Genomic DNA, 21,180 nt, shown 5'->3' on the forward strand with positions numbered 1-21,180 from the left:
GGTTCCGAAATACCTGTGGCCAGATGTATTAACAAAAACATGCATAGGCCATTTTACACACATAAACTGGTATTTATAGAAGAAGAACCTGCTGCGAGACTGTGCACACCTCAGCCCTTCTTCAGACCAACGTACACCCAGTTTTCTAGAATCTAAAAATAAAACATTGTTCCGGTAGGTTGTTACCCAATTTGACTGATCAGGGCTGTTTTCTGTTTAAAATGCCATCAAAGGCACATTTACAAACTTAACTCAGGCATCATGTTATGATCTTTTCATTCCATGCTTTATTGTGAAGCACCTAAAGTAAAGTCTGTTTGGACGTGAGCACTTAAACTGAATAATTGATTACCTTTTTGGTATTTAATAATGTCGATTGAGATATCACTGCCAGCTATGATTTACAGGTGTTAGTAATGAAGTGCTGATATGGGTGCTATAAATTACAGCAGCAGTGAGTAATGCTCGCAATAATAGCTGCTCTGGCATTGCGTCACTGATGTGGCACAATCGAAACCATGCGTTATACATCTAGTGAAAATACTGCTTATGAGTATTTCTGTGCGTGAGTTTTAGTCGTAAATCTACACAGAGTCTTGCGCATCTGGCCCCAGATGTTTCTTGTACAATGGAAGTACTGCACCCTGCTGTTGACGAATATTAATTAACGTCATTAGTCCCTTAGATCTGGCTCTCATTGAAATCTTTCATTCTCATCCAAAATAAGTTTTGCAGGGCAGGATGACGAATTGGTCCAAATAAAAGTTGTGTGCTTATCATGATACGTCAGGATACATTTTTGAGGTCAGAGCTCGACATCTGTCGACCTGAGGGTGTTCATGAGAAAATGTTGTCCACTTTATTCACATCATGATGATGTTTATTGTTGGCAGGTCCATCTGCGTTCTGTTGGAAACACCAACTCAGCTGTTGCAAAAAGCAATGATGTGGGTTGCCAAAGTAAGCTAATCGAAGCTAATCAATGAGGTTATGATTAATGTGAACGCTAGCGCTAGCTGAGTCAATGTTAGCTGTGCCAAGTTTGGAAATAACTGAAAGGGTTAGTTTGGATTTTTTGAAGTAGGGTTGTATGTATACTCCCGTGTTCTGCGAGGTAAAATTACTGTTTTTGTGAATGGAGTCTGGTGGCTTCGAAGAAAGCGATATAACAAAGCCACGGGGGGGAAGCCATTATATCGCTGTCTTCAAAGCCAGACCAAACTTCATTCACAAAAACGGTAATTTTACCTCTCAGAACACAGGAGCTGCTGGTCTACCGCTCCCTCGATCCGTTAGTTAGTTTGTGTTATTGTGTGACTTTTGGATTCCGAACTAATGGGGCATTCACAGCGGTACATGACTTAGCTTCCGTGCCAGTGCGGAGCTTGCCGACCGCCATCTAAGTTACTGTATGTAACGTTAATACACTGACTAAAATAGCATTTTGACGCTAAAAGCTACAACTTTAAGCAAAATATACATTTTGGGATTTGGTTTGGATCACCAATGGAATGCTATATACAGTATATATGTATATATATATATATATATACTGTAGTATATAAATTACATATTCAAAACAAGTGGTATGGGAAAATGCATATAAATAATTTTTTTTCACCTAAAAGAGCCATAAGAGTTTAAACAAAACTACTTATCCAGAACCAACGATGTAGAAATAGATTGTGTATTGTAAATAAAAAATATCCACAGAACGCTGTAGTTTTAGCCCACACCTTTTCAGTTTGTAGGGAAAAATCTTTCTACTGTTTTGTTAAGATTAATTGTTAATTTATTTTCTTTTATCCCATCATGTTGTTTGCGTATTTATTTACAGAAATACATTTAATTTAAAGGAGCAAGAGTGAAAAAGCATCTGGACCAAATTCATCGTAACTTCTTTGGAAATGTAAACAAAAGTTGAACAGAAACAGCCACAATCTGAAGAAGCACAGAAGGTTTCAGTTATCTGCTGCTTATTGGAGGATGTGCGTTAGTGGAAAATGTAAACCCCTCTTTTTATGGAACATAAAGTCCTGCTGTGCCGTAAACACCAGGAAACAACCAACATCGACAGTATTTCTCTTTACTGTGCCAACATGAAAACTAATCTTTCTTGGTTTTCCAGCTTGGATGTTTCTGTTGGTTATTATGTAATGCCAGTATAATTTCACGCTAATGTCTCGGCCAGCACACAGAAAAAAGCATCAGCTTCACAAAGAAAGCCTTCCCTACATGGCTGCTGGATTTTAGAAGGTGTACTTACAGCCTTGATGATACTTTTCAGCTGCTAATCATCAGACATTTCAAAGATGTTTCCCTCAAACAGCAACATGAACGCCAAAGTGGGAACTTTCTAAGTGGTTGATATTTGATTTATTAATGAGGGCTTGTTTCTAAAAATCATCTTCTAATGAACCTAATGCACACACACACCTCTGTTGTCAGTGTCTGCTGCCATTAAGAGGTTTTTGCTGGATCAATAACCATAGAGAAAAGTTCTGCTTACTCTGTCCAAAACTGCATTTTCATATTTTAGGCTTTTAGGAACAGGCAAATACATTGTGCCCTTTACCTAGAATTTCTTTCAGTATACGAACCATAGACTGTATTACAGCCGCAACGATTAATCGATTAAAACAACTATTAAATTAATCACCAGCTATTTTGATAATAAGAGTAATTTCTTAAGAAAAAAAGTTAGAAAGTTCTGATTCCATCTTCTTCAATGTGAATATTTTCTGGTTTCTTTACTCCTCTATGACAGTAAACTGAATATCTTTGAGTTGTGGACAAAACGACACTAAGAGCAGAGAGATACGTGTGTGGATGTGAGAAAGAAAAAAAGCGGTAGATGACGGGATGAGAGACAACGTAGTGTAACGTTATACAGACATAACAAGGCTGCTGAATGAGAGAGGCATCCGCCGATACGTTACATGGAAACGCTTCTTCGCTTCTGTACAGTGGGAAGAAGTGGAGACGCGTCGTCCATCTATATATACAGTCTATGGTCTGAACCTACAGTAGAGAAAACATCCACCTCTTTGAGCCTCTCTCTGTCTCCACATGCACAACCTGGTAAACATCCTCCTCTTCCTCTGTTCCTCAGGAGTGTCCCTCAGCGTTTATGTTCTAGATGAGAGAGAGAACGTGTCTGTGTGTGTGTGTGTGTGTGTGTGTGTGTGTGCCTGCCACTCATGAGAAGTTTGGACAGCTCTCTACTGTCAAACACACCATTTACCCCACACGTGTGTGTTTAATGACGTCAGAGCTCTCACCTCTCTTTTGTGTCTACATTCCTGTTCTACCGCACACACACACACGCTGAGATGATCTATTGATACGGTGTTGTGTTTCAGCATGTCATGTGTGGTCTGCAGTGGTATATCAGGTCTGACAGAATCCTCTAGCTCTCGTATAAATGATTGTAGATTAGATGTCCTCCATCAGTGTATAACCTCAATATGACTCAGCATATTATATTGAACATATTGTGCTCACTGAACTGGAAAATTAACTAGGGGATGTCAAACAAGTCAATGTGAGACGCGCGCACACACACACACATACACTTTTTCTTCGATTGTGCTGTTTTAATAACACATGCAGTTTGAATTCTAATTGAATTACAGTAGTTTGATTGATCAAATCTGAGGTCTTGTAAGCCCTTTTCAAAAATCACATCTTAGTCACTAGTACACTGTGAACAGTTGTCTTATATCCTGGGTACTCATGTACCACAAATACATTTTTTCTCTTCTATTGAATTGTTTTCAGTTGAAACAATGGAGGCAGCAGCACATAAACTGTACATCCTGTGTAGTAAAGGGGCTACAACTTAAAGAAACCGTACCTTTTTTTTTTAACTCAGATTTTATGGCGGTGTGTTCTTTACATATGACAGTTTTCCTCAAATTTTATTTACTGTTTTGAAGCCTCGAGTGCGACATTTTGGCCGTCGCCGACTTGTTTTTTGGTTCAGGGACCCTGGAACATTTGTTTGAAGCACACTTGCACATGGCAGAGAGATGGTGTGGATTTGTACAGTACATTCAGGTTGGCACTTTCATCCAGCACCACAGGATTTTCCCTCACCTTGATCCTCCGATGGCTCACCAGGGGTGCAGCATACATACGGCCAGCCGTATGCTGCTGTTAGTCAAACAAAACCTTTCTGAGTGATTTCCGATAAAAAATTTAAAATCCAATTGAAGCCCTGCGTTGCTACAGCTGACTGATTACCAGCTCATCCACCAGGAAGGCCATTGATGTGTCACCGGAGTGGGTCATTAGTTAGGGTGAGAGGTTAAGCTGCACATACCAAGCACAAAATAGGTTATCACTGTCAGGTATGAGACCCACTGGGACACAGGCTGGGGGTGGTAGATCAATACAAGTGTTGGCCATGCAAATCTCTACAAAGCCGATAACATCTCACCACTCTGCCGCACGCTGTCAGCTGTGTCTTACTGCAGCTTTGCATCATAGATCTACCAGCAGGCAATGTCTTCATTCCTCATCCTATTTTTAACCTATTATAACAAGGGTCTGCAACCTGCGGCTCCAGAGCCACATGCAGCTCTTTAGCCCCTCTCCAGTGGCTCCCTGTGGATTTAAAAAAAAATGGAAATGAATAACTGTTTTTTGTTTACATTTTCATTGTTATTTATCATTGTTGTAGGTCTATGGTACGACGGTATGATGGAGTATTAGGGCCACATTGAGGAAAAATAAATAAATCTGAGATTTCAAGAATAAAGTCATAATATTACGAGAATAAAATCAAAGGTTTACGAGAAAAAAGTCGTGATATGATAATAAAGTCAAAGGTTTACGAGAAAAAAAGTTTTATTATTATGATAATAAAGTCAAAGGTTTATGAGAAAAAAGTCGTAATATTATGAAAATAAAGTCCTAATATTATAAAGTAGTAATTTTATGTGTTATTTTCTTTTTTTCTCGTAAAGTTATGACTTTATTCTGGAAATCTCAGATTTGTTTCCCCTCACTGTGGCCCTAATACTCCGTAGTACATTTGCACTTTGGCCCTCACTGCATTAGACTTATATACTATATACTTAGACTATAAACGTCATCACAATGCTCAAATGTTTTGCGGCTCCGGACAGATTTATTTTTTGTTTAAAATGGCTCTTTCGATAGTAGAGGTTGCTGACCCCTGTATTATACCAATAAACTGGATCCTCCTTAGAGTCTGATTCATAAAAGCAAAGTAAACTTACAGGTTAGTTTCATCCACAAACTTGGAACGAATGGTCTTTTTTAATGTGCGTGCATATACAGCAGCACATCATAGACTCAGTAGGGCTTTTAATAGCTCCCCATATGGTTACCTACATGCATTAAACATGTGATGTATTTATGAATGGGGGATGATGAATGAGAGGTGTTAAGAGATGAGGCGATTTCTCTATTAAAGTGTGTTATTGATCGAGGAGCAGGGGAACGGACAGGCAGGTGTGTGTGTCGTCCCAGTTGGGCTCTTGCTTCACTGTGTCCTTGAGAAACAGTGCACACACACACACACACACAAACACACACACACACAGCAGAGTTGATGATGAGGTTGTAGTACACTGGAGCAGATAGATCACTGCGTGAATAATTGTTCTTTTTTTAACCTGGTTTGATGTATGGATGCTTTATATGGTGTGTATAACTCCAACAACACACATACATATGTATGTGATGTGATTAATGGGAATGCCAAGCTTTCTAGTGTAAATGGATGAGGTGGTAACAGAAAGAACACACTCAGTAACAGCATCATTTGTATCAGACTGGATGAAGTGTGAGTCCCGTCTGCCGGTGTTTTGTGCTAACTGCTATTTTTTTTTTTTATCTTTTTATTTCTGTGATCTTCCTGAAGCTGTCTCACCATCTTTCACAATTTATTAATTTATTTCCAGCTGTGAGAAGCTCCTCCAGATATTTTGTGCATTTCATTTTCAGAAAACAAATATGCATCAACTCAAAAATCAAGCAATTTTGAGGAATGCTCACTTTTTTGAGTATTTTTGATTTTGTCACTTTTCTATTGTAAACACTACATACTCAAAACCTGCTTATACCATCCTCCTGCATGTCTGCTTCACTCAGTCTACGTACGATTGATTAGCTGCAGCGGACAAACGTCATGTACTACATGTTTTTTCACACCTTACCACAACTCTGCTTGCTGCTGTGATCGTTAAGATCTACAGTGTGTATATCTGTAAAGGATGTGGCCTCACTTCCTCTTCAGCGATTTGTTCCACTCTCTGTGTGGTTCACTGGCATCCAAAATGCAAGAATAGACTCTCAATTGAACCCATCATCTATTTCTACTTCTAAATCCAACTATTCCTTGTGTTAAAACATACTAAGATATACTTGATATTTTACAAATTGTTTGAGGCTTCAGGCCAGGAAGATGATTGATGCCGTAATTCACTCGGGGGCACCGAGGGTAACGAGGGAGTATAGAAAAGGAGCGATAAGAAGAGCTCTATCAATATTTATGGATGACAAAGGGTCAGAGGGGAAGGAAGTTGGACATGGAAAGCGATCAGAGGAAGGTAGAGGTAGATTATGCATGAGGGGGAGAGAGGAGGAAATAGAGGGACGGGAGTGGATAAACAGAGACAAATGGAGACATGTCAATGTTTATGAATAGTTTAGAGGGTTAAGAATAATATTGTTCTTCCGGCGTGTATGCATTTTTTGGTTTGAGCTCTTCCATCTTCGATCTTTTATTTGGAGCAGCAGTTTAAACTTGCTGTCACTGCAGGACCACCTACTGTTCATTTAAACAGTCCCCTGCACACACCACTAAATGCACTTTACTTTAGCTCGGAGCCAGTTAAAACACGCTGATTTATTAGTAGAGCTGACTTGCGCTGAAGAACAAAACTTAAAAAAGTGTATAAATCTGATAACATTCCTCTTCCTGTCCCCCTTAAACTCACCATGAAATATAATGACATACTGCGTAGTCCATCCAGCTGCGTCAAGGGAAGGGCATCCGGCGTAAAACCGATGCCAAATCAAATATGCGGATCATAAAATCAGATGATCCACTGTGGCGACCCCTAACTGGGAGCAGCCAAAAAGACCAACAACAACAAACAGTTTGTACTAAAAACCCATCTATTTAGTCTGGCTTTTATGTAGGGTTGTATAATTTTATAATTTTATTGTTTATACTTATTTTATTCTTCATCATCATTATAGTGTTTATTTTAATTCTATTTTGTTTAATCAACATTTTATTGCTGATCATAATCATCTCTTTTATTCTATTTTATTTTTTATTAAAATGTCATTATTTTAATGCAATCTGCTTATTTTGTGTAGTTTCACAATTTTTATTTAATCATTTTTTATTGTTATTTTTATTTCCTTGTATTTGATTTATCTTTTAGTATCTTAAATACCCATCTTTTTTTCTTCAAGCAGCAGGTTAAATGACGGTTCATTTAACTTGAATAGAAGTCGGTTTATTATATCTTTTGTTAAATATTGCACTGCCTTGTATCTTGAGAACTGAATCAGCGGGTCCTGAAGTCGCACTTTTTATTATTTTCAAATAAAAGGTGTATGTATTTGCGATTAATCGTTGTATAATTAATTTATCCCTGATTCCTTTACAAGAAAAAATTTGAGGAATCCTGACCTGGAAATCGTATTGTCGTTACACCCCTATAATTGTGACAGTTTCACACAAATGTCTAACAGGATAAAATGATGAAGTAATGACATTTAGCACCAACATGGATGTAAACTGCATCTGCTGCTTGTAGTTCTAATAATCACCATATTTACGGTTGGCCACCCAATCCTCCGAACATGATTTCACTGTCATTTTAGTAGTTCTGAACTAGCGAATGTACCAACATGAAACATGAGCTCAGCACAATATCTTAAAAGTAGATGCGTTGAAAGGCGAAGAAATGTTTCCCCGTTAGGAAAGAGACCTGTTAGAATCAGTGTGATGTATTGCACTGACAAACAAAACCTCACCCGTACATCAATCAGCTGCCATAGCTGCTTAAGCCAATTAGCAGTCGAAGCTACTGACACGTAATCTTTAAACTGATCCATTTTGAGGAGCATAATCTCCACATAATTCATGTCAGGGAAATGGGATTTGTTTGACAGGATCTGAAATGGTTTGGCCGACTGTTTTGTGTTAGATTTATTTGAGCAGTAACAGGTGGAGCCTCTGTCTCTGCTTTTAGGGGGAAATTTGATGAAGTTGACAATTCTAATTGAGGTCAAAAGAAGAACTGTAATGGGTTTTATGGTGGATTTTCCCTTTAGGCTGGAGCCCCGCAGGACTCATCGACCTTCACTTTATTGATCCTCAGGAAGCCACTGCCAGAATGCTTTCTGTTCTGTAGCATTGTCTCATTGCAACAATATAACAGAGGGCACTTCAGTATACGACCAACAACAAGACTAATTCAACCTAACTGCAGAATCAATGACCTCCAAAATGAGATTTCAAAAGATTCCTGCTCCGATGACGTGTGTATAACTGTGGAATATATCATTCAGATAAGAACCTTACTGTTGATAGTTAAAAGAGACGGACACAAAAAGAAAACAATGGATGAAAAATGATGCATGGTAGAAATAGAAATGCTCATGCTAAGTCAAGTTCTGAAATAAATTATAAGATGGTAAGTCAAAATTTGGGATTATCATGAGTATTTTTTATCATGCTTAACTTTTCATGTATTTTTGTTTCCTCTGCAGAAATGTGCTGCCATAAAAAATCTGACTTCATTAAAGGAGCAGTGTCTAGGATCTGGCGGTATCTAGAAATCACCAGTTTCATCATGATATCATATTACATAGATTCTTTGGACAATGATAGAATATTTGCCAGTATTACAAAGTCTGCCACGATACGATTTCGATTCAATTCAGTGGCCTACGATCGATATGAGATCATATCATATGCCCATTTAACACAATCAGGTTCACAAAAAGCAACTAAAATATGATTTCACAATTTTATTAATGGGCTTTTCCAGACATTTAAATGAAAAACGATCTATTCTTTTTGATAAAAAATAAATAAAGATAGGCCTCCTGTCGTTGGTGGTCTGATCGCTGGTCAGTGTTGGTTAGAGGCCTGTCAATAAAATGAGAATAGCTGGTTCACCTTAACAGCCCACCTTAAGTGAGCCTGAGCTGAAGTTGTCGCTAACTTCGGGGCTAACCCACGCTCACTTTAACCAGCAGGGAGCAAGCAAGACACAGGACCTTGGCTTGGATCTTGAGGAGCTGTAGCATTTATTCACTGACAAACTTGGTGAAGAACACCCGCTCCCTATGTAGATATAAACGTCTCATTCTAAGCTAACGAAAACACAGTGATTTGTAGTTTCAGGTGATTATACACTAAAGAAAACTTAATGTTATATTCCATTTCTGCCAGTAGATACCCCTAAATGATACGCACTGTTCCTTTAAGAGAAACTCTAAGAAGAAGACGTCACAGGGTTGGAAACTGTTTGATTCAACTGGTGCTTTCTAGGAAATGCAGTACAAAACATCACAACAATATAAAACCAGCGGTGCAGATGGAGCCAAAGTGAATCTGATATTTAAACTAGACGCTGAGTACTCCATCACTCGCTGACACATGATGCCAGGAAATAACTCTACCCACACGCACACACTGCAGTGCAATAAGTTACCAAACTCCAGTAACGCACATCAGGGACAGCAGCTGATGGCTAAAAGGCTGCAGTCTCATCCAGTCAGAGAGGGTTTTAGCGTGCAGTTGGAGATCACCTTGAAAGCTGTTCTGGGTTAGCTGTACAGTCCAGCGGCGTGACGTGGTCGTGTTTCCGGCCAGGATGAACGGAGCGTGGGAATACTAAGCTTCAGGCCGGTTATAATGTTCTACCATATCAAGGAGATTATCTGTGGAAAACTCCCAGCTTGCTGTGGTTCTTTTCAAGTCAGTCGGGGTCGGGGATCTCCTATGAAACCAGAAATCTTTTTCTTTCGATATATCTTTTAATATAGACATGATTTATTTAAAGTTTTTTTTTATCATTCGGTAGCTTCCCAGTGGTGTTCCTTACGTATGTATTCAAATCCCAACATTCAAACTTTGGTCAAAGTACGTATGTTTTAGCATCAAAATACTATTTTCCCGAGCCCTTCTAAAAACGTTTTCCAATGTGACCTGACGTAGGTTTCTGCATGATGACGCTGCTACATAAACAGTATACATACAGTAATTTAGATGGCGGTCAGCACGCTCCCAGTTTGCCAAAATTTTGCGTTAATGGTTGACATGTGACATGGTTGGTACCAATGGATTCCTTAAGTCCAGTATCTTCACTCTAGCTTTAAAACTGAGCCCGCTACAACCTAAAAATCACAAGTTGCGTTATTGCGTTAAAGAAATTAGTGGCGTTAAAACAAATTTGCGTTAACTCGTTATTTTCGCGTTAACTTTGACATCCCTTGTGATAACTAAAAAGCGAAATATGAAATATCCAAAGCATGTTCGTTATAGTTCAAAGCAGTATGAATAACAGAACTGCTCATACAAAATGCTCTGATCCTGAGGATATTTAAGCGTTCTATCATACACCAACCTTAAAAAATACTTTGACTGAACAAGAGCTAGAGCATAGATGCGACATCCAGAGCTGTGCGGCTTCACTTATCTTTTATAATTTTGGTGGTTTAGTTGGGAAAGGAAACAAGACTTGCAATCAATAACAGCCATTCAGCACTGTGGCCACAAAATCAGCAGGGAGACCACAGTAGCATCCGTCTGAAGAAGATAAATGCTTTCTGTCAACAGATTGTATATCATGCTATTTATTCCAGAAAGCTGATACGAATCCCAGAACTTAACTATCAAGTTTGGCTTGGCCCAAACAGTGCGGTTAAAGAGAGAAAACATTGTTCCAAACCACTCTTTTTGAGTTTTTGTGCTGTGATTTCCCTTTAGGGTTTGTCCCCAAGGTGCCACCATCAGTCTGTAATACTGTGTGTGTGTGTGTGTGTGTGTGTGTGTGTGATCCTAGCTCTGCCTATTTGCCAGGATTATTCATACATCAGTTCTTTTTCAGCAGGTCCTGACAAGGCTCATTGTTGGCTCACATACAGAACTAACATACTTCCACAAACACAAAAAAAAATGTGCACCCAGTGAAAAAGACATCTTATAAAGTTGTACTGTTTTGTTGATCTTGTTTTCGGTTACCCCCCCCCCCCGGATTATGAGATGACATCGCTTGAGTCGTTGATTTATGGATGAACAGGAAAAGAAAGAGAAAAAGAAGGAAGAGTAAAGGAGAGTTCCTTAGAGCTCAGTTTGCTTCTTCATAGGAAGAAACTGGCTTTGCTCCAGATATTAGCTCATCGGTAGACAGGGAGACACTCACCTGAGATCTCAGGGCCATTTCACAACAATTCAATGACTCAGGATCACCTACAGTACAGCAGGTACTTTGTAAAACTTCAGGAGATGTGCTGCTTTTTAAACCGATCTTGTTCTCACAAGTACAGCGAGACCACATTAGTGAGAATGTCACTGGATATTCAAAAAGGCGTTTAGTATTTAGGATATAAATGTGTTTGGCGGGAAACATGTTGGAGAGAAATCAATGTTTTTTTTCTGTCCAATTTTTCTGTCCAATAGAGTGTTTGGCTGAACTTTCAACTGGATGTTGTGACGACGAAATAAAATAGTCCGTGGGACAGATGGTAAAGCTCTGGGTAGTCCTGCACTAAAATGATTCACTTCTCCTCCATATATTTACCTGTAGACGGATATTTATGGAAGAAGGAAATCTGCCGGCTGTGATCGGTTATTCCTCGTCACATGACAACTGAATACATAAATATTTAACAGTGTTTGGTAAATAATTAAAATGGATATAATATGAAGGGCACTTGACATTTTCAGCTGGTTGGAATAAACTCTCAGGCAGACCTGTTGAGAGTTGAATAAGTGCTGCTCTCAGAGAGTCATAGCAGGGGAGGGGGGAGGGGCAGTTACAACAATGTTAGAGTGAAACTGGATGTGTTCAGACATGAGACCGAAGAAGAGGAGACGCAACTCTGAAACGTGTAACTCTCAAAAATATCCCGTCGCTCCAAAAATCTGACCCTCAGGCATTGAAGAAGACATATCATGCTCATTTTCTGATTCATACTTGTATTTTGGGTTTGTACTTGAACATGTTAACATGCTTTAATGTTCAAATTATTTTTCTTATAGTGTCTGTCTGAATATACCTGTGTTCACCTTCTGTCTGAAACTCTCCGTTTTAATGCCTGTCTCTTTAAGACCCCCTTCCTTACACTTCTCATGAATAAGCTGTCAAGTCAGAAAACAATCGTAGTACTTTGGTTTCCGTTTTTTGAAGTTGGAGTATCAGGTGACTCTCACTGCTCAAGCTAAATATCTAATATATTTTTCTACACCCGTTAGTTAGTAGCTCTGAGAATATCTAGTGAATGTACAGTGGAAGTTTGTGCAGAAATAAATGCTGCAGCAAAAAAAACACACCCAGGTCGCTGTTACTCACGTTCAGAAACATCTGTGAAATACACTTAGCGGAGGTACAGTAATTTCCAAATAGGCATATTAGTTGATTGCTTTGACATAACCACCGCAGTTAAAAAGTAGAGCATGGATTTAATTAGCGTAGGTATTTTGCTGGCGGTAACGTTATTAGTGTTATAAGCTAGTATCAAGTCTGGCCCTGGGGAAATACTGTCATACTCACGGGGGGAAAAACACACACAGGTCACAATGGTGAAATACACTCTGCTTTTCCGATTCTGATTTCAGTTTAATATCCACTCACGTTGCCTATAGGGGACGATTGTAGATCGGATGAGCGGTTTTCGAGATATGCAAAGGACACAGACAGACGGAGATTCCTTGCTTTGTAGTTACATCATAAAATGTAGGCATCTCAACTAATGGGTTTCATTCTACGTATATGTAAAACACATAGATTATTATCTCTTCTGGTAAAACCGGTTTTTAATATATAGTTACAGGAAAATGCTTTCTGACTCATTTGTTTCTCTGCTGTCACTGTGGTTCAGTGCTAACTGGGGCAGCCTGAGTGGTTTATTGTTTTAGCTGCAAAAAGTGCAAAGTGGTGTCACATTTAACTTCTCCCCCAGAAATGACATGTCTAGACCAATGACTTCTCACCCCGTTAACTCTCGTACACAAACACACACACACCTTTTACCTCGTCAACTTTGGCCACTTGCTATTGTCTTTACCAGTTTCTCTGAACTGCAGCTGCGTTGTCTGTGCTCAGAAACTCTGTTTTTGTACTTTCATCTCTGAACAGATGTATCCTGTGGGGGTTTACAGACCCATCTCCACTGATAAAATCCCTCAAAGAACAGATAGCATCTACAGTACAGCTGCAAACCACACTGCAATCACTCAAGCTCTTATTATCAACTACTTGGCAAGGATTATCATTTGTTTAATATGTCATATCTGTGGTTTCATATTATCAGCATCAATAATAGTCAGGAACATGTCAAACTAATCAGTGTTATTCTAATATGAATATGAACACATGGTACACAGCCTTAAACAGAGTCACTGGCTACTGTCTGATGAGTTTGACAGTACTGATATCAATACTGTTATGTTCTATATATATTATTACCTCCGCCAAGGCCTATCAAAGAAGCCAGTAGACATTTATAGACAATATTTGAGGCTTTTCATGCCCTAAAATGCACTATATGGGTTTACAATACACTAGACAGCGCATCCTCATACAGTGCATATTTTCATTCAAAACGAAACCAAGATATTACAAGTTTAACATTCTTTGAAATTTGCTTTCAAAAGTAAAAATTGTGATTGAAATCAATTGCAGTCAAATCAAGCTATAGAGCCTTTGACTTACCAAGCTTATCTTGCAGGTAGAGTTCAACAGACATAGTAGGCAAACAAGTTTAGTAACCGATTGCATTGCTAAGAAAAATAAAACAATCGAGGTGTGTGTGCCAGCAATACTTCACACATCTTCAAGGAAAGAAACTGAAAGTTAAAGAAGATTTTTGATTGAATCTCTGCTTTTTTTCTATTATTTCCCTCCAGGCTCTCTCCTTTCTCTTCTCATCTCTGGACTTTTTAGGAAGCAGACACATAAACCCCCGGGATAATTGCACATTTTTCTCCTTTGCATTCTGTCTGAACGTACAGTTATAGTGCAGTACTAAGCTTGCATTGATTGACCCTTAGCATTGTCTAGTTTTGTCTGACTTTCGGCTATTTATATATATATTAGTTTGTTTTTTCCTATTTGAAATATTCTTGCTCCTTTCTTGGAACATCTAACCACACTACATACCGTACGCTGACTAAGAACAGGCTGTGTTGTCGTCTTGTCACACTACCGTGGAAACCACTGCAATCATTTCATGTTCGCCCACACAGCTTCAGCACTGAGGGAAATAATGAACACAGATGTGTAGTTTCCCAGTTGTCATCTGAACCTTTGCTTTACAGACGGTCCCTTTTTGAGTCATAAAGTGCACTGTTGTTCAACACGGTCTAACTTTGGGCTCTAGTCTACCAAAAATGCTTGGCGAGTTTTCACACAGATGTTTTGAAGTTGTGGAAGGCCTGTGTGTTGCTATATTTAACTGTGTGTCCAAAGACTGTTTTTCATTGCGATGTGTGATAGTGGACATTTGAGAGTTACGTAATCCTACCTCTGTTTTCTCTATACTGTATTACAAAAGGGGGAATCCCTCTCTGGCTCATCCATCCTTTCTCACCCTCTTCACTCTCCAGCTCAGTGTTTGTCCTGTAAATGAGGCATGAGATTTGTCTTGACGTGACGGTGAAAGTGGAGGAGAGTGGTTGTGGTTTGCAGAGGAAGTGGTTTCACGGGAAGGGGAGAAACTGTAAACTGTCAGCCCTCTCTGAGGAGTCAACATACGTCTCCTGTCTGATTCATATGTCATATTGTCAACAGTCCGTTATAGGGATGTCAAGATACCAGAAATTTACTAGTCAATACCAATACTAGTGAAATTCCACGATTCTCTATACCCAATTCGATACCACGCTGAAAAACAAAACAATAAATTGCATGTCTTCTGTGTTTTCGTGTGTTTTCAGTTCATGAAAGTTAATCGTAACATTTTGGTCGCCTAAAAATGTCTTATTCAGCGTTCGGTTGTACTTAGCTCTACCCTCTCGTGTCACTTCTGGTTGCAAAAACACTCTTTCAGCAGAGGATGAAACAGATGAAATCGTGGCACCAAACCCATCTGCCTTGTCTGACAGTAATTTCGTAACGAGACATTCTCTGTACAGCATTATATATTGCTGTCAATCCCCATCCTAAAACGACAATAAACTATGGTGTATTTATGCATAAATGTCTGTTTTTACTTGCATGTGCATCTGCTGTTTGTTCTATTCTAAATCTGCGTGTGCATGTTGACTTTTATATATTGTTATGACGCATGATGTATGCGTGCATTCGTTGCTCAACCTCAGAGAAACATCTGTTTCATTTAACTATAATTTATCATCACTGCCACCACATAAATGTAAATGTGTTACAAGATGCGTCTCTCAAGGTCGAAGTTGTGAGGAAAACAGTTCATTTTTAAAAATCTTAATAATTATTCTAAAAAAAGCTTCAGTCATTAATCCCTCTGTCCTGATTGATAACCACTGAGTTACCTTTGAGCAAAGCAGCTAGTGTCTGTTTACGCTCAAAGGCCACAGGCAGAAAACTGAGCTGAAGTTCAAATAACTAAAAATAATATCCCTGCAGAGAGGAAGGCTCTTGAGGTCAAATCATGCAGTCGTTCAAAACATCCCCTCTCATCCCACTTTGCCTCCCAAGTCGCGCTGATAGCAGAGCAGCAGGGCGGCCCTGTGTTAAAGACTGAAGTGTCCTTCAGCAAGTCGCTGACTGCTGCTAGCTTCAGGGGTTTCAATTCTGTAAGTCACTCTTAGGAAAACGGAGTTAATGCTCAGGGTCGTCTCGTATTTCACCTTCCCCGGGCTCTGTAGTTGTTGGAGCTGCAGATGGCGATATATCTGTCCCTATAGCTTCTCTCACAGGCCGCTCACTCTTACAGCTGCCTTTACGCGACCATGTCAATTTCAAATTTTTGTCTCCATGTAAATGTGTGTAAGGAAGTTTAAAAATGAGGATGCATCGTCATTGAAACTCCTTACTAGATAAGTGAGAATTTGTCCTCCCTAAATAAATAAGAGCTCAGAGATAGAGAGACACAAAACAGATGTTGAACATCCTTGCCGCAAAATATTTCGTCAAGATAATTTTTAAGGTATTTATCTGTTATCTGGGAAACTCAACTGTAAAGACTCCTCGTTAGATTTTGAAGAGGAAGAGTGCAACCTTTCACATGAGGCAGAGCGGTCTTCAGCTGTCAGTTTTGTGGTTTCAAATATCTTTACAATGTGAGTGGATGAGAAAAGCCTTGAGGACAAATGAAGCCATTTTAAAAGCTAATAACCGGAAGAATGTTCCTTCATTATAATCATTGTGAAGACGAGTGTTTATTTTCAAATGGAGATTTAATGTCAGGCTAGAAAAGCACAGTAGCAAATAGTTTGTAACCCTTTTTGGTACAGACCTGACTTTCTCATGCTGGCTCAACTAGCAAAACTGCATTTGAGAGAGCATTGTCTAATTGTTAAAATAAAATGTGTTTTGAAGATTATAAGACATATCACATCCACTCCAGTCTTGCATCAGTTCTAACTGTGTTCCCAAACATTTGCGTTAATATAAAATACGAAGAAAAAAAAAATTCAAAATGGCAAAGGTTAATAGGTTAGCTCGATATCAGTGCTGATGAAACTTTGTGAAACACAATTAAACACCGCTAAAGTCAGTCAACCACAGTGCTAATCTGCATCTTGTTTTGACTTTATCGCTTCCCTCCAAAGATATACTTTCCCGGTGACCTCTTGCTCAAAAGTTGTTTTTCTGACCATTGACCTTTTGTCACCTCCAGATCATCAGCTGATGGCTGCAGAGAGACGATAAGGGCAACTCTCTTTATTATTGTCTGTTGGTAAGTAATTCAATTGTTTAAAACTGTAATAGAAATTGTTAAGATAAAATGTTAAGATGTGTACACTGCAGTATTTTTGTACACAGAACTATCAGAGACTGATTGCTGTGTTTTGTCACGTGGTTCTGGTAGACCGGAAGTTACAAGCTGTAACGGGAAACTATGGCAAGACATTTAAGGCAGATGAAAAAATCAAAACATGGTAAATTAATATAAATGTCTTTCCATAGTTTCCTGTTACATAGTTAGTCTAAGTATTTTTCCAGAGATAATTAAGATATGCATATGAAAGTGGAAAATAATATTCATCAACAATTCACGTGTGGGCAGTTTTATGTGACTGGAATCTCAAAATGTGTTAACCAACTAATTTCAGTTTGACGAATGAGGAAAGATTTGTCAAGTATTTAATACTTTTTTATCAACAATGGAGTTTTATTTAGCGTCCTTCTCGACAAGCTAGTATTAGATATTAGATATTATGACATTGACATATGATGTTGGTACCAATGGATTCCTTAGATTTTCTAGTTTCATATGATACCAGTGACTGCTACAACCTAAAGATCTCAAGTTGCGTTAATGAATTAAAGAAATTAGTGGTGATAAAAATGAATTTGCGTTAACGCGTTATCACGTTAACTTTGACAGCCCTACTTTAAACACAATGAACTTCTCTAAAAAATGTTTTTAAATGGTAAATGCCAGTAATATAATACTCCATCATAAACATCCTTTTGAATCTCCAATATTATGGTGCCACTATCTTGAATCAGCAAAGTAATCTGCACACTCTCAAATACAAACTCAACGCACACGTCAGCTCCTTCCTTCCTCCAACCTAATCAAAACACAAGAGGACACAATATTATTCAATTAAACAGACAGGGTTAATTAATCAGCTAATCAATTATATGGAATAAACTCAATTATACTGATGTGTTCCTGATGTTTAGTTGGGCAGTTGGATGTAATTCTTTATTGGTGGGACATTAATTGACACAAAGCAAGCAGGATATATAGTGAATTATGGGTAATTATCGGGGGAAATGATGTTGAACTGTAATCAAATGATGTGTGCTTTCAACGGTGCAGGTTTGAGTCTGACTCGACACTTTGGTCCTGTTATCCCATGATGGCCACAGTTTGATTGTAGGTGGCGTGAGCCATCATTGATTGGGTCATTGATGGAGGACGTCATTATCTGGACTCTGACCAGACAGCACAACTGTTTAGTGTGAGCCTAGCAGTCAAATCATGTCTGTAAAGTAATTTCTCATGTCTCATTGTATAAATGCACATTGCATTTTTCGTGTGAATTCATACCCTGTTGAAATTTGGAACTGTGTAGTAGGCTCTCCTATTTCCTAACTTTTCCTAAAATATGCTGAATGAATTTAAGATATTTGGAAAGCTTGCCTCATAAACGTTGTTTTGCTGCAGTTACGTTTCCCAAATCTCTACAATGGAAGTCGTGGATACAAAGTAAGCATGAGACCCAGGTGGAAAAATACCAAAATTTCAAAAAAGCATGTCCTGCATTAAAAACTTTACTTTACCTTACTTATCTGGAGGTAAAGAAGAAGAATGTGTTCTATCAATGTTACAGCATTTTTGCATAACAAATAACTGTGCTGCTTTCTGTTAGCAGCAACACTCACACCTTGTCATTATCAATCCGGTGAATCAAAGCCATAATGACATTTACATGGAAAGGGTGTGGGGACTAAATGCTAATAGATTAGATCAGACTCATCATGAGTGGTGTAAAAAGCATGCAAAGACACAGGAAGTCTCCAGTACATAACCTCAGTTAAACTACAAGACAGATGCTTTTTCATTGGGTTTTTAATCCCAAATAAATTTATATGCCAATAACTATTTTAATACACACAGTAAATACTCACATGCAGCCTTTCAAGCTGTAATAGACACACACACACTCACTGATTGAGTGTTCACACTAGTGCCTGATGCCAAGGGGCTCTTAGTCCACTGTTGTTGAAAAGGAAAAAAAGAGAGAGAGGGACGATTGGCATATAAATGGGTTGTGGCATTTAATGTCTCCAGTCCTACATCATCACTCTTGATAAATTAGATTACCTCACATTCACTGGCTAATGGTGGGAGGAGAGTAGAGAAGGAAATGTTGCAAGAAGAGAGGAGGAAGGAATAGAGAGAGGACACGTCATGACTTTAGAATCAGTTGACGGTTAATTCTGCAGAAGTCAAAACAAAATGGGGAAGTGTGGCAAGTGTGACAGGAGTCACTGTCTGAGGCTGACATTGTGATTGATGATTGATTCTAATTACCTGAATTCATTTCTGATGTTTGGTGTGGTTAATTCGTATGTAATCCACGTAATTGTGAACCAGGAAGTATAAAGAACAACAAACGCCGCATAGGGAGGAGGTCGGAGTGGATGGGTGGGTCAAAAAACACCAGACTTTCGCCCAGGTCACCGCTGTTCGTACCCCGTGTGAAACCAGAAGTCAATGTTGATTTACTTGTCACGTAACTTCCATACTTAAGTTACGCCACTTACGGAGTTAATTTAACCCAAACCACAACCTTTTTCCTAAACCTACGTAAGTAGCTTTATTGCCTAAACCTAACTAAGTTGTTTCCTGTGAAGACATAACTTTATTTTGAGAAGACTGCATGCATGAAACAAGCGGAAATTGACAAGTGTTGCTGGACATTCGTAGGAATACGCACGAAAAATTAGGATTAACTTTTCGTAAGATATAGGAACCGTTGTATGAGATATGTTAACATAAGAGTGCAGTTTGCTTCACTCATGGCAATTTGTGAGATATCTAGAAGTCTGTGATGATGATCTAAATGTCAATCGTTAACCTTTTGTTTCTTTTATCAAGCAAAAAGTGCAAGTTTTACAATATAATTTTAGACTTTTTAATTTGACATTAACTGTATTTCTAGTTTCCATAAATATGTTAACGAAGTGTCACAAATGAAGAAAAAACACCAAAAACGATGAACACATTTTCTGATCATAAAACTGTGGCTGCAAGCAAAGCCGAGCTCTATCATGAGACAGTTGTTGACTTCCTGTGTTCTGATGTTGCCGATAATTTACTGTCAAAGGACCCCATAGGCTGATGTGGTCAATGCTCACCCTCAATACATCGGCCTACGCAGCTTAAACCACCGGAATATTTTGTGTTAAAATGATGGAAAACATACCACGAACAAAGCAGTCTGTCTTAAAGTGACGTGAAGGGAAAATTCCACAAGGCTGACATACAGACACTGAAACACACACATGTCTAATTGAAAGATTTGCCCGTGTTCTCCACATCTGGAACCCATCCACAAAGTGTGTGTGTGTGTGTGTGAAGGATAAAAGTTACAAAGCAGGTTGGACAGTATATATATGCTGGATGAGATGTTTTATTTACACAAGCCATAAAACACACACCTACATACACAGTCAGTGCATTCAGTTTCATCGTACAGTACTTTATAATTACAGAGTACAAGACATCCAGGTAGGTAGCATTCTGGTTTGACATCATTACATTTCAGTGCTGTCACACACATACATACTAGCATGCACACACACATACATGTCTATACTAGGTTATGGGGACCACCACTTCCACTAGAGCTAGAATTGTGCAAAGACAAACACACACACACAAGCTTGCACCTATTGTAGACACATGGACCCACAAGCACTCACACTCACATTAACACAACAGGAAAAAAGCATTCGCACACACACACAAATACAGAAGCAAAACTCACACAAGAGCCACAGGAAGCAGTAAGATACTGTCGTAAACACTGAACATTTCGATCCTGAACTCAGAACCAACAACAGACCAGCGGAGGCAATAAACCGCTGTTCTCACAACACAAAAGCCAAACAATATCGTCACTGCTCTCTCTCACACACACACACACACACACACACACACACACTCACACACACTTGACACTTTCAAATTAAGGCTTACAGCCCTAAAGTTTACCTTATGCTCACATTTTCTGGCGTCCTCTAAAATGACAGATAGTTGAGAACTTGTAGTGTTTTCTCACATTTTACACAC

At 38.8% G+C, this 21,180-nt stretch overlaps 1 protein-coding gene and 1 long non-coding RNA gene across 3 annotated transcripts in view; one reads left to right on the forward strand and one right to left on the reverse strand.

The window, feature by feature from the left end:
• Positions 1-21,180, forward strand: part of LOC119483618 — a 48,985-nt gene that overhangs the window by 19,017 nt on the left and 8,788 nt on the right. Inside the window, exon 2 of the long non-coding RNA XR_005205758.1 lies at positions 17,044-17,103. This is a non-coding gene — a long non-coding RNA (uncharacterized LOC119483618). The remainder of the gene's footprint in view (positions 1-17,043; positions 17,104-21,180) is intronic.
• Positions 1-21,180, reverse strand: part of ptger2a (prostaglandin E receptor 2a (subtype EP2)) — a 45,935-nt gene that overhangs the window by 7,336 nt on the left and 17,419 nt on the right. The window lies entirely within an intron of this gene.

The sequence above is a fragment of the Sebastes umbrosus genome, chromosome 24 (assembly GCF_015220745.1).
Source record: "Sebastes umbrosus isolate fSebUmb1 chromosome 24, fSebUmb1.pri, whole genome shotgun sequence".
Classification (NCBI taxonomy): Eukaryota; Metazoa; Chordata; class Actinopteri; order Perciformes; family Sebastidae; genus Sebastes; species Sebastes umbrosus.